At 38.9% G+C, this 14,087-nt stretch overlaps 1 long non-coding RNA gene across 1 annotated transcript in view; it reads left to right on the top strand.

Annotated features, from left to right (window-relative positions):
- Positions 1 to 7,057: 7,057 nt before the first annotated feature.
- LOC143650181 (uncharacterized) overlaps positions 7,058 to 14,087 on the top strand; it is a 52,996-nt gene continuing 45,966 nt past the window's right edge. Inside the window, exon 1 of the long non-coding RNA XR_013159429.1 lies at positions 7,058 to 8,470. This is a non-coding gene — a long non-coding RNA (uncharacterized LOC143650181). The remainder of the gene's footprint in view (positions 8,471 to 14,087) is intronic.

Genomic DNA, 14,087 nt, shown 5'->3' with positions numbered 1-14,087 from the left:
GCGCCGCGGTGTGCGGTGCGCGGCGGCGGGGCTGGCGGACTCAGCAGGCTGCGCGCTCGCCGCCTCGGCTTCCCGCACGGTCGTCGCCGGTCCCCGCCCAGGGGCAGGGACGCCGGGGTTCACACCCCGGGAGGCGCTGCCCGGGCCCTGTGCCACGCGGGGTCATGGGGCAGGAGCCGCACAGCGCGGGGCCTGGGCAGGGCCTGAGGAAGGGGCAGCCGCGACCTTCGGTTGGGGCGGAGACAGGGGAAGCCGTGGGGAGCCGCGCCGGGGCACCCGGGCCGCCGAAAGCAGGGCTGCGCGCGTGCCCGCGCTGGGTCTCTCCGCGGGGCGCGTGCTCGGGGGGGGTGGGAATCTGGTGGCTGGCAGCTAGGAGGCTGGAGGCAATATTCCGCCAAATAACTGCCGCAGCAGCAAAATGCGGGCCCTCCTCCGCGGTCGGGAGCAAGTGGCTGATTGAGCCGTCGGCAGGGTGTGCTGCGACAAGGCTCGTTTTGGATGCCCTCTTGTCGAAGCCCTTCATGTGTGGATCAGCAGTAAACTGTCAACAAACATTTCACTCTGCAGTGCTTTAGGCTGCTTATTACACTTTCTGAACCCAGAAAAAGCCAAACCACATTTTATTTGCAGATCAAGGGAATTTTTTTCTTGAAAAAAAAAAGAAATGTTGACATATCCAAAAAAAAATAGTAAGATAATCAAGCAGCTCGGGATTGGTGACAGAACAAGATGTTCTAAGCCTAAAAAGACTGGAGTTACAATTCTTGGATTCCTAGAAATGCTCTTGGGCCAGTCATCTCTGTAGATGTAAAGCTAGCACAGAGCTAGTTGTCAGTAAATGGTAGCCAATGTTATATAACAGAAATCGGTCATTATCACTTAAGCAAAAGAATGACATCATATTGAATTTTAATGGCAAGAAGGAGAAAGAACTTTAAATTATTTCTGTAAATGCTTTATCTGTAAGCTTTGAGTTAAGGAACACCTGTCTTCTTCAAACTTTCCTTAGGGAAAACTGCACACAGAATGAAGATCCTAACATGGCCTTCAGAATCCAGATAATAGGGCTCCTGCCTCCATCTCCAGAGGCATTTCTCACCTTCCTCTCCCTATGCTGCAGCTAAAGCAAACTCTGCTCGGCTGCCCACACCCCTGAAGAACCGTGTGGATTCATGTTTCTGTGTCTCTCCCATTATGCCCTCCATCTGGAAGGCCTTTTTCCCTTCCTCCCCTTTCTCCCTCAAGTACTCTTATTTTCCTTCACTGTTTGGAGAAAATATTACCTCCTTTTAAGGCAACCTTCCTTCACACTGCCTACCACAGAGAAGAAGGCAGAGATGAACATTTCTCCTTTGTTCCCCTCCCACCCAACCTTTGTAAATCCTGCTTGTTGTATGTCAGCCTCTTCTACTAGAGAGTGAGCTTCTTGAGGACAGGGACAGGTAGGGACGTTAGGTGTTTGTTTTTTTTAATGAACCAGCAAATGATATGGCCATGACAAGAAGGAAAATGGCCAAATGTCCTCACTAGCCAATAGCAGCACAAGAAAAATAACTGGACATGACATTTGAGAAACTACCTTTGTAATGAAAATTGTACTACTATTATAAAAGTAATATGCTTCGCATAGCAAAGCAAGCAAAATCCTCTTATATCACATAAAAAGCATGTTCTCTTGTTACTCTCCCACCCCTGTACCACTCGGGTGAGAAAGCAGCTGTTGGCAGTTTGGAGGCTATGCTTAGAATCATTTTCTATGCACATATGAATATATATCTGTGTCTTCATATGTTTTTATCTCTGTTTTTTACCTACCTGGTTAGAACTAGGTAAGAACACTGATGCTGAAGGCAGACACACTTAACTAGTGGTGTGACCTTCAGCAAGTATCTTGACGTTATGGAGTCTTGGTTTTCTCATTTATAAAGTGGGGATAATAATAGTACCCATTTTATGTGTTGTGAAAATTAAGCGAGTTAATAAATACAAACTGCTTAGAGCATAGCTATGGAGCAAGTTGCTACAATGGTGCATTTTGAGAACACAGGTTCAGGGAATAATGAAAATTTTCAATACGTGACTTTTTTTTTACTTTTTTAATTGTATAATATAACATGTACACAAAGCAAAGAAAGAAAAAAGCAATAGTTTTCAAAGCACTCTTCAACAAGTAGTTACAGGACAGATTCCAGAGTCTGTCATGGGCTATCATACCATCATATTAGATTTTTCCTTCTAGATGCTCAAGAACATCAACACATTACTTTTTAATTATGGGCACAGTTTAAGTAATCCAGATTGTCAAATAATCTCTTTGTTACTTACACAGCACAAAGAGTCCAAAGGACCAGGGGAGGAAGTCCCGTCACGGCAAGTCTCCCGGTGTAGCCACAAGCTGCCCTGGGCCGGGTCAATGGATAGCAGCTCTGGATACCCCACTTTGTGCTGGAGATGAGACACCAATCTATACTGTTTGAGTGTGGTTTTTATCCACCTGGGGGTGGGCTGGTGGGTGGAGCTCTGCCACTGAGAATTCCTGCCTGGGTTAGCATCAGGGGAAGTTTGTTCCCTTTTCCAGGTTTGAGATCTGGCTGGGCTTTTCATTAGACTTAACATCTCCTCCAAGTTGTGAAATGGCACACATAGAAAAGGAGGTGGGGGCAGCAGAAGGGCAGAGAATAGCCAATTAATGTGTCTTTGTGACTTCCCCAGGGAAGGAGATGGGAGTAGGGGAGGTATAGGTAATGGCTACTTAACAGGTGTCTATGACACCTAACAACAATGAACACTAAATATTTTTATGATAATTACTTATAATAGATTTTTAACTTAATTTTTTGTTTTAATTTTAAATTTAATATTAATTTAATGTAATTTCAATTTAATTTCCACTCCTTATTCCTTAGAAGTCTTTCTATGGCAGCATGTTAAATGCTAGCTCATTCTTTTTAATGGCTGCATAGTATTCCATTAGGTAGATGATTCATAATTCATGTAAACCTTTCCTCTGGCCATTTAGGTCATTGGCAGTTTTTCAGTGTTTATTTAAAACTGCTGCTTTCACTATCCCTGTTCATTCAACTTGGTAGACTTCTACAGGTGTATCTCTGTGTTCCTAGAAATGCAATCGCTTAAAGGTATTTCTTTTAAAATTTAATAGAATTAACAAATTGCTCTCCAAAAGGATTATTCTAATTTTATATTCCCACTAACAGTGTATGAAAATGAAACCCTCTTTATAAAGTCAGATAGCAGCAGTGGAGACCACAAAGAGACCAGATAATGGTTCAAAGTGCTGTCTACCAGGTACACATGTAATAAATCAGTTGCAGTCACCCAGAATGAAATGGAAATAAACATCTTAAATGTGCAGATCCTGGCAACGAGTATTTTTATCAGCATGATTATGTTATCTATTAACAAATATTTGTTAAGACCTCCTGTAGGCTAAGAACTGTGCTGGATGCTTTTGACGCCAATGGTGGTTTGCTGTTGACCTTCAACAAAATGCTTTTAAGTGTGATGGAGTCAGGCATTCTCATCGGTGCCTGTTAATTTTGTGTCAGCTTGGCAAGATTTTGGAGTCCAGTTGTTTGGTCAAACAGTAGACAGATGTGTGGAGGTATTTTGTGAATGTGGTCAGTTGACTTTTGGTGAGGCTGACTCAATAAAAGGGCCTCTTGGAATCAGATGAAGGCCTTCGGAACAAAGAACTGAGGCTTCCAGAGGAAGAAGAAATTCTGCCTCCAGTCTCCATCACCACCTCTCTGAGTTTCCAGCCTGCTGGCCTCCCATACAGGTTTTAAACTTGCCACCCCCCACAACCACATGAGCCAATTCCTTAAAATAAATCTCTTAATATACATATACATATATCCTCTTGGTTCTGTGTCTCCAGAGAACTCTGATACAGTGCCCATAAAGATAAACCACTGTATCCTGGAAGGGTTTTGTCTCTTTCCCATATTTTAAGTACTTAGACTTTCAGGCCTATTTCCTAATGAAGTGATCTTAATCACAGAATTATATATGGGGGATTGATACATTATATGATAAAATTTAATAAAGAGTGAAACTTAGGTCTAAATAAGTTATATAAGATTGGAAAGGTTTCTTTTAATTATTCTCATTGAGGTGTATAGTGCAAATCTACACTAGATGGAAAGATCAGCATTGTGAGCTGGTAAATTTTATATCATGCTGGACAGAATTACAGGCAAAAAAGTCTTTCCGATTAAATCATGTCTTTTTATCAAGATAATACATTTGGAAACCACGTTTTCCCACAAAGGAAATTAGATTTTGTGTACGTTCTTTTTTTAAAATTAAAAAAAAAATTATTAGGAAAGCTGTAGGTTTACAGAAAAACTATACCGAAAATACAGAATTCTCATATATTTCCTTCTACTGTCCCCTCAGTTTTAACACCTTGCATTAGTGTAATACTTTTGTTGTATTTTAGTGTAATACTTTTGTTAAAATGGATGAAAGAGGGCGGGCCACGGTGGCTCAGCAAGCAAGAATGCTTGCCTGCCATGCCCGAGGACCTGGGTTCAATTCCCGGTGCCTGCCTATGTTAAAAAAAAAAAAAATGGATGAAAGAATATTATACTGAAAGAATATTATTACTGTCCATTAACGTATGGAGAATTAACTATTCTCCATACTTTATTTTAGGGTTCACTGTTTATGGTGTACAGTCTGATGGTTGTGTTTTTTTTTTTAATTTTTATTGTAGCATATATACAGCCTAAAATCCTCATTTTTTTTTTTTTTTTTTTTTTTTTTTTTTAAAGAGAGGGAGGAAGGGAAGGAAAGACAGAGAGAAGGAAGGAAGGGAGGAAGAAAGGGAAACATCTTTAAACATTTTCTTGTTTTTATTATATTTTGTTTGTTTGTTTGTTTTTTACATGGGCTGGGGCCGGGAATCGAACCGGGGTCCTCCGGCATGGCAGGCAAGCACTCTTGCCCGCTGAGCCACCGCGGCCCGCCCTAAAATCCTCATTTAACGACATTCAAATCTATAATTCATTGGTGTTAATTAAATTCACAATATTATGCTACCATCACCACCATCTATTAACAAAACTTTTCTATCATCACAAATAGATTCTGCACTAATTGAGCATTAACTCCCCATTCCCTACCCAAACCCAACACCCAGTAACCTGTATTCTACTTTCTAACTCTATGAATTTGCATAGTCTAGTTATTTCATATCAGTGAGCTCATACAATATTTTTCCTTTTATATCTGGCTTATTTTACTCAACATGATGCCATCAAGGTTCATCCATGTTTGTATGTATCAGAACTTCATTCCTTTTTATGACTGAATAATAGTACATTGTATGTATATACCACATTTTTTATCCATTCATCTGTTGAGGGATACTTAGGTTGCTTCCATCTCTTAGCAATTGTGAATAATGCTCTATGAACATCAGTGTTCAAATATCTATTGAGTCCCTATTTTCAATCTTATGGATATACCTAGAAGTGAAAGGGCTGGAACATATGGTAATTCTATACCTAATTTTCTGAGGAGCCTCTGAACTGATTGCCACAGCAGCTGCTTCAATTTACATTCCGCCAACAAAGAACAAGTGTTCCTATTTCTCGTCATCCTCTCCAACACAGGTTGTTTTTCATTTTTTGAATTGTAGCCAAGCTAGAGGGTATAAAATGATCCTCACTGTGGTTTTAATTTACATTTTCTTAATGGCTAATGATGTTGGAGATCTTTTTATGTGCTTTTTGCCCATTTGTATGTCTTCTTAGGAGAAATGTGAATTCAAATTGTTTGCCTATTTTTTATTTAGGTCATTTGTCATTTTGGTTACGTTATAAGATTGCTTTATATATTCTGGATATAAACCTTTATCACATATGTGATTTCCAAATATTTTCTTCCATTCTGTAAGTTGTCTTTTTACTTTTATGACAATGTCTTTTGATACACAAAAGTTTTTAATTTTTATGAAGTCCCACTTATCTAGTTTTTTTCCTTTGTTGCTTGTGCTTTGGGTGGAAAGGCTAAGAAGCTATTGCCCAACACAAGATCCTGAAGATGCTCCCTATATTTTCTTCTAGGGCTTCAGTAGTTCTCTTATATTTAAGTCTTGGAACAATTTTGACTTGATTTTTGTGTAAGATGTGAAGTAGGGGTCCTCCATTTTTTGCAAATGGAAATCCAGTTTTCCCAGCACTATTTGTTGAAGGGACTATTTTATTTCCAATTGAGTGGTCTGTGCCCCTTTGTCTAATATCAGTTTGTTATAAATGGGTAAGTTCATTTCTGAGTTCTCAATTCAATTCTTTTGGTCTATATGTTTGTCCTTGTGCCAATACCATACTGTTTAGATTACTGTTGCCTGCTAATAAATATTAAGATCAGGAAATGTGAGTCCTCCAGTTTCATTCTTCTTTTTCAAGATGGCTTTAGTTATTCAGGGATACTTACCCTTCCATATAAATTTGATGACTGATTTTTCCATTTCTGCAAAGAAGGTTATTGGAATTTTTATTGGGATTGGGTTGAATTCGTAAATCAGTTCCCAGAACCATCAAACCTATCATTGTTTGCTTCAAATATGTGGGGGCTCTGCTGTTAAATGCATATATATTTATAATTTGTTACGTCTTCTTGTTCAATTGACCTCTTTGTTAGTATATAATGACTGTATCTTTCTCCCTCATAACTGTTTTTTTTTACTTAAAGTCTATTTTATCTGAGATTAGTATAGCTATCACAGCTCTCTTTTGGTTACCTCTTGCATGGTTTTTTTTTTCCCATCCATTCATTTTCAACCTTTCAAGATGTCTGTTGTAAACAGCATATAATTGGGTTGCTTTTTTCTCCATTCTTCCAATCTCTGCTTTTTTAATAGAATTTAATCCATTTGTATTTAAAGTCACTACTGATAATACAGGACTTTCTTCTTTCATTTTTCTATTTAGTCTTTGCAACTCTTGTAACTTTTTGTCCCTAAGTTCTTCCATTAATGCCTATTCTTATATTTATTTGATTTTTTTGTGTTGTACTGTATTAAGTGACTTTCTTTTCTATCTGGATATATTCTTCATCTATTTTCCTTGTAGTTACCATGGGGTTAAAATTTACCATCATAAATATCTAAAAATCACGTTTAATCTGAATAACTAGACTTCAGTAACATACATTTTTTCCTATACCACACCACCCTCCCACCTTGTTTTGCAATTTTTACCATTTATATTTTTGTGCATTGTATGTTCAAAACCATAGATGTATCATTACTTTTTATTATTTGCATTTTAGCACCTACAGAAAATAAGCAATGTAGTTATATACCACAAAAACATAATACAATAGTACTGGCATTTGTAATTACCCAAATTATCCTTATGGGATGTCTTTATTTCCTTATGCCATTTTGAACCAGTATCTTTCCTTTTAGTCTGAAGAACTCCCTTTAGCATTGTAGGGCAGCTTTAGTGATGATGAAATCCCTCAGCTTTTGTTTATCTGAGGAAGACTGTCAAGTATGGTCTAGGTCACCCTGTCCTCTCTAAAACACTACTCATTTATGGCTGTGTTAATTAAAATTAGATAAAACTTAAAATTCAGTTCCTCAGTCATCCTAGACCAGTAGTCCTCCACTGGGGGTGGTTTTGCTCCCCAAGGGACATTTAGCAACGTCTGGAGCTATTTTTGGTTGTCACCGTTGGGGAATACTTGGGACACGGTTAAACAGCTTAAAATGCACAGAACAGCCTCCCACAACAGTGAATTATCCCACCCAAAATGTCAATAGTATCAAGACTGAGAAACCACATCCTAGAAACATTTCAAGTGGCTAACAGTTACAGGTAATGAACAAAACAGAAAATTTTCATCATCGCAAAACGTTCTATTGAACTGTTCAGGTCTAGAAGATCTTCAAGATCCGTTTTACCTCTGAGGTCCTAAGCAAATCAATGAAAAAATAAAAGAGCAAGATAGTATGATGCTGGGAGAGAAAAATAAGGCAAAAGAAAAATAGAACTCTCTTTAGAGGCATCTAGTTACCAATTATTGCCTCTAAACATATTAGTTAATATCTGAAATAGACCATATTTTATTCTGAATTGTTCATGCAAAAGTGTAGTATTTGGATCACATTAACTATTGACTCTCTCTAGGCATCTCACCAATAAAAAAAAAAAAAAAAAAAAAAAAGCCACTTTGGAATCTCTACCCATTGTGTACTACCTGTCTGACCAGTCTCTTGACTCTTGTTATCCTGCTGCTATAGCTATAAATGCGTAGTCCTCCCTCTTTTCTGGGAGCGCATACATAATGAAGATTTTCTTCAGAGTAAAATAAGCAGCAAATAGGATTAACATTTAGTACAATCCCTTTGGCTTTAATAATGACTGGTTTTTATTTTCTCTTCAGGTACTGAAATAAAACACCATCCTGCTCAGACCACACCTGTGTCCAATTCCAGGTACCCAACTCTGGGAAATATAAAGATGTTTCTCATGGCCTTAAATATCTTAATTACTCCTAGGCAGAAGATAAAAGTTTAAAAAATTATCCAGTATTTGGAAATAAGAAAGGTGATTACTGGATGTCCTTTCAGTGAAGCACTGTGAGTTGTCTGACCGATTCCCAGTGGATTAACTAATTCTATAGGGATATACACCTTTGCTTGACATTCAGTTTAGAGATGGAGGTACACTTGTGGAAAACCAATAGTAATAAAAATGATTCTTGTCCATAGAAATGCAAATTAATTTTATTTTATTTTTAGAGATACAATTGACTTCCATCGAGTAGAAAAGATAACCCCAAATTTTACAATTTATTTTCCTATGCGATAAGGATTTCTTACCATATTCTTTTTATCATTCTTTTTGGCTGCCTTGACTATGTAAATCTCTATCTTCATATTTTCCGTTGAACCATTTTTAACATCTTACCCTTCCTCATCATTTAATGGGTGGAATGAAATCTTTGACATTTGTTCATTTATATTTGTATGAGATTCATGTTTTTTAAGTTTTTGAAAATTGTACTTAGAATTTTCCGTTGGCCAGGTAATGCTCCTAGATCAAGTACAGTGGATGAAGTGAGTACAACAGAAGCCACAGGTTTTTAATTTACAAAATGAAGAACAGCCTAATAATTCACGGTGAATATTTTCCAGTTGACCCTCAGATCTGCTTACTCCCCAGTTCTGCCTTGGGTTGATTTGTGCTTTATATTAACAGGTTCTCTTAATCTAGGGTTGAGGGGAGAGGTAAATAGAGTGGTCCTAAGCACAAAATTTAAGGAGATGAAGATGCTCAGCACCAATCCTGTATTTGTACTATCTGATAGTGTCTTCTCGAATTTTGTTCCCTAGGTGCCTTTCTTGCCTTCTCTAGTCCAGGTTCTGTCTTAATGTCTGATTTACGGTTGAGATCAGTGAATGGGATGCTCTAACAGACATAAGAGGACAAGAGGAGAGTGAGGTTTGGGTATTTACTACCCCAGGTCCCTCCCTCGGGTATTTCTGTGAGCTGGCACTGCATGATTCTCTCTGGATTCTTCTCATCACTCCTTGGCCTCAGCCCTACACCCCTGGGATGGTTACTAGCCCTGGTCGCTGCTTTATTCCTCTGGTTTTCCTACTCCCAGCTGAGCGCTTGGCCAATAGTCCCTTATAAAACTCTCCTCAAGTTATCCACTTTCGATTGTACCATCTGACTCAGGATCTGATTCAGGACTTTGGTTGAAACACAGTTACGAGGTCTAGAGGTGGAATGGGCTGCTGTGAGAGTAGTGAGTTCACTCCTGCTAGAGGTATTCCAGGCAAGGCTGGATGATCAGCGGACACAATGCTGCGAAGGTGTTCTCTGCCCTGAGAGAAGGTAAAATAACATGACTATGATTTTCTAACTATGGGGCCCGCTCAGTCCCACATAAAGCTATACTGCTGGGGGGGGGGTGGTATTGGGGTGGGTGGCTTGTATTCGTGGGAGTGTTGGGGATAGGGAAAGATGAGAAGAGAGAAAGGAAAAATTTACATCTTATAACCAATCATGTGGTCAAAGGAGGTTTCTGTTGATGTGTGGAAAGGAGAGTGAAGTTAGCATATGCCATTAAAATGTTATAATTATGGTGGGGGAGAGGTGTCTCTAGAGCATCCAGGCTTGTGTGCCAGAGGAGCCAGGTATATTTGTGCATTTCTGTTGGACCTGAGGGGGCAAACAAACCAGGAGTCTAACTACATAAGAGACAGAGTACCCTCCAAAGAAATAATGCATCCTAAAGTTCGAGGAAATTATGCACAGATGTTTCCCAGTTCATGGACCCAGGTTTCCTAAAATGATGAAAAAGTCACACTGATTACATTTTGTAATCTCGTCCAGAATTATTATAAATCCTTATTTAGCACATATCTGCAGAAGTCTAATTACTCCCCTTGCCATTAGGGTCAATTAAGTTCTGAGACCATGGTAACATAGTAACATTACCACGTTAAAAGATCTAAGAATAGGAAAACATACAGATTTTTTACAAGTTATTACAGATTTGAAGGATACCAGTAATCTATGATGGAATTGAGCTTGGTAACTCCTGAAGGTTTTTAATTTTATTTTTAACAGAAGTATTGAGGTATAAATGATATACAATAAACTGCACATATTTAAAGTATAGGTTTGATAAGTTTTGCCATTTGTATGTATCTATGAAAATCACCACAATCAAGATCATAAATGTCGCACTCCTATGCATTCTTGTGCCCCTCTGTAGACCATCCCTCCCACTCCTCTCCATCCCTGGGCAACCACTGATTTACTGTCATTATGAATTAGTTTTCATTTTCTAGAATTTTATATTAATGAAATAATACTATATGTATTCTTTTTTCTGCCCACATGCACCTCATTTGCTGATTTTTCATATATCTGTAATTGAGTTTTCAACAGCAGAGGAATATCTATAAGCACCAGGCAGCTTTTTTTTCTTCCAAGTTTTCTGCTCAGCACATTACTATCTGTTGAAATCTCATGGGGGAGAGGTGTCTCTAGAGCATCCAAGATGCTCAATTGTTTTATAATTTGCACATTTGAGAAGCACATTTGGAAAATGAAAAACAACTAAATTAAGAGTGGAAATGGAAAAAGAGATGGAGTAAGGGGATAAGCTTGCAAAATTTCAGTTCTTTAGATGTGGACTTAAAAGCACCAAATTATTTTGATAGAAGTGAGCTCAGCATTCATCTTCAAAAAGCAAAGGAACTGAGTCAAACCACAAAGAGAATCACTTGTGGCCAACAGCAGTTCAATTCACAACAGTTTTTAATCCAATGACTCTGAATATCATCGAAGGGATGAAATACTACTCTGAAGCTATGGAGAGAAACATAAATGAGAAATTAATTAAAGATGAAAGGGATCCAAGGACTTTTCTGTAAGTTGGAGCTCCAAGTTCCACAAGTTAAAAATCAGCATGCAATACAATTCACATTTTACATGTTTTTGATATATGTAGGAATTTCTTGGCATGCATTTCCTTTAAAAAAAAGTCAAATCCAAAAGGGTCCAGAGAGGGCTTATAAATCAAAACAAAATGTGAAAGATATCTAGGTTAGTAAAAGACAGTAATGGAAGTTGAGGGAGAGATTTTGCTGGATCTAAACAATGTCATGTCAAAAAGAAGGTCTGTTTTTTTGTTTTGTTTTGTTTACCTGGCTGTAGGCTCCAGGTAAAATTATACAAGACTTGTGATGCACAGGCATAGATTCAACCTGGGTGTGCTAAAGCCCTCTTTCTCTGTGTAATGAGAAGAAATGTTTCCAGATGCACTAACTATAGTATGGTCAAGATACTGAAATGTTATCTCAGATATAACTACACAAACTTCCTGTAAGAGGCATGTTATCTTCATGCTAGGATCAGCCCACGCCAGGGCTTCAGGAGCTGGGGTAGACATGGAAATAGGTGAGGCTGGCCCAGGGTATGAGAATTCAAGTCCCAGGAAAGTGTAGTTCTGGAAACGGGAAAGTTGGTGACTTGCGAATGGCTTGAATTGCTCTGGCAATTCTCTGCCTGCCACTCCAGCCACGCTCACTGTGGGCCAGAACTTATGTCACATACTAGGGATTCAAAGATCATCAGTAAAACATGGACCTGCCTGCAAGACTCTCCCACATTCTGGCAGCATTGGCTGAGCGCTCTGAAATATTTAGTGTTATGTGATGGAGCTGGGCAATGGAACTTTTGGTATATTTATTTATATATATATATTAGGGTTTGAGGGACTAAAAACTAACACCTATATTCCCTACCCAAACTTGGAACCGATTGGGAGATAGATGTGACAGGTAGTTGGCAATCATAATACAGTTTGAGCTGTTTAGAGTGCATGGCTTAGGTTTGAGAGCTAAAAGAACTTGTTCAGGACACTGTTCTCTCTCCTCCACTCCAAGTATGCATTTTGGGATAGCTCATCCAAGGGAGTGTTTGATGAGCATTCTTACTGAGGATTGCTGCCCACTCTGAAACAGGGCAGAGAGTGAGGACAAGAATCAGTTCCCTAGTGCTTACAGTGTATTAATAGGGTAGTTCTACCCAGTCAAGAATCTTGGACTAGTGGCTTCTCAATCCTCTGGAGAAGTGAGTAATGCACAGAATGGGGATCCATGGGTGTTACTATAGGGAAGTCCTTTTCCCCACAAGAAAACAGGAGAGGTGGGAAAAAAAGTGTTTCTTCCTAATGTGCCCTTACCTCTACCATTACATCTACTGTCAACCAGGGGATGTCTGTCACCCTCTGGAGAGGAGAATACCAGCCATCAGGGAAGGTTCCCCCCCGCCCCCACTACATGAGGTTGCTCCCAGTGCCTTTTTTTGATCCTTCAAGGAATGTTGGTGAATAGTGAATAGTGTCAGTTCTGCATCTGGATGGCTGTAAAATATACATTAATTATATTACTTAACTCCAATAACCATGATGTATCAAAATTAAAATTTCATTTCCCTTCCCAAATGTGGCCAGCCTATCATCCAACATAGTTCATCAGAGGTACTGTTCTGAGATTAATATAGTCCAATAATAAAATGCCAGCAACAGAGATGCCCAATTTTGGATATAAACACCCCTCCCACTATAAAATTCCATGAGAGAAATTAAATTCAAAGATTAAAGTCCTAAAGAGTCTGCCTTTGTTGTAGAAACAGCAGTTCCATTGCCTTGGTGATTTACAACATCCTAAGCTTCTTTCTTGATCCCATTACATGTGGGCTATAAGGTGGCTAAGACTCTTTTGGGCCTTGCTGGACTCAGCTGGCTGTGGCTCCAAATGTCTTCTCTTTGCCAAAGCCCAACCTCAAGGAGTAGCCACTCTCCATGGTGGAGGGCAGTAGCGAGGGGAGCAAAGTCTGTCCACATTCTATTGATTAAAATAAGTCACAGAGCCAAGTCCAAAGTCAATGGAGTAGGGAAATACACTCCAACTATGAGAAATATGGTAAAGGCACAGAGAAAATGAGTAAGTATGGACACATTGCTAACACTGTAAACAAATGTTCAGAATTTTGCCTCTGTGAATTAAAGTTCAAAGACAAAAGTTCAAAATTGCTTAACTCCATTACTTCTTTTATAGTGGAAAATTTTTCAACAACTAGGAACCTGGATCTGGCTGCCAGCCACCACACAGTGAACCCTAAGTTAAACCAAGAACTTTAGTTAATATTACAAGTATCAAAATGTATTATCAATTGTGATATCAATTGCAACATTGTATCATCAAATGTTCCACATCAATGCAAGGTGTTGGTGGTGACCTGGTATATGGGAATTCTGTATTTTAAGCATGATTATTCTGGAAACCCACCACTTCTCTAATAAAGAAAAAAATTAAAAATTTTTAAAAAGCCACTGGCAGGGGTAGGGGGAGTATTTGAAAAACAAAATAACAAAATTTGCATAATGTAGGTGACTCTCAGAGTTTGAAATCTAACCGAGTTCTGACCTGCAGAGTTTCAGAATTGTTTGGGACCCAGGAGCCCTGCTTTCCTCCCAGTTTTGTCCCTATGGGAATGAGAATGTTTATCTTGTGCTTGTCCCACCTT

Source organism: Tamandua tetradactyla, chromosome 11 (assembly GCF_023851605.1).
Source record: "Tamandua tetradactyla isolate mTamTet1 chromosome 11, mTamTet1.pri, whole genome shotgun sequence".
NCBI lineage: Eukaryota > Metazoa > Chordata > Mammalia > Pilosa > Myrmecophagidae > Tamandua > Tamandua tetradactyla.
The sequence above is the reverse complement of the archived record's forward strand: the minus strand, read 5'-3'. Positions and strand labels throughout refer to the sequence as shown.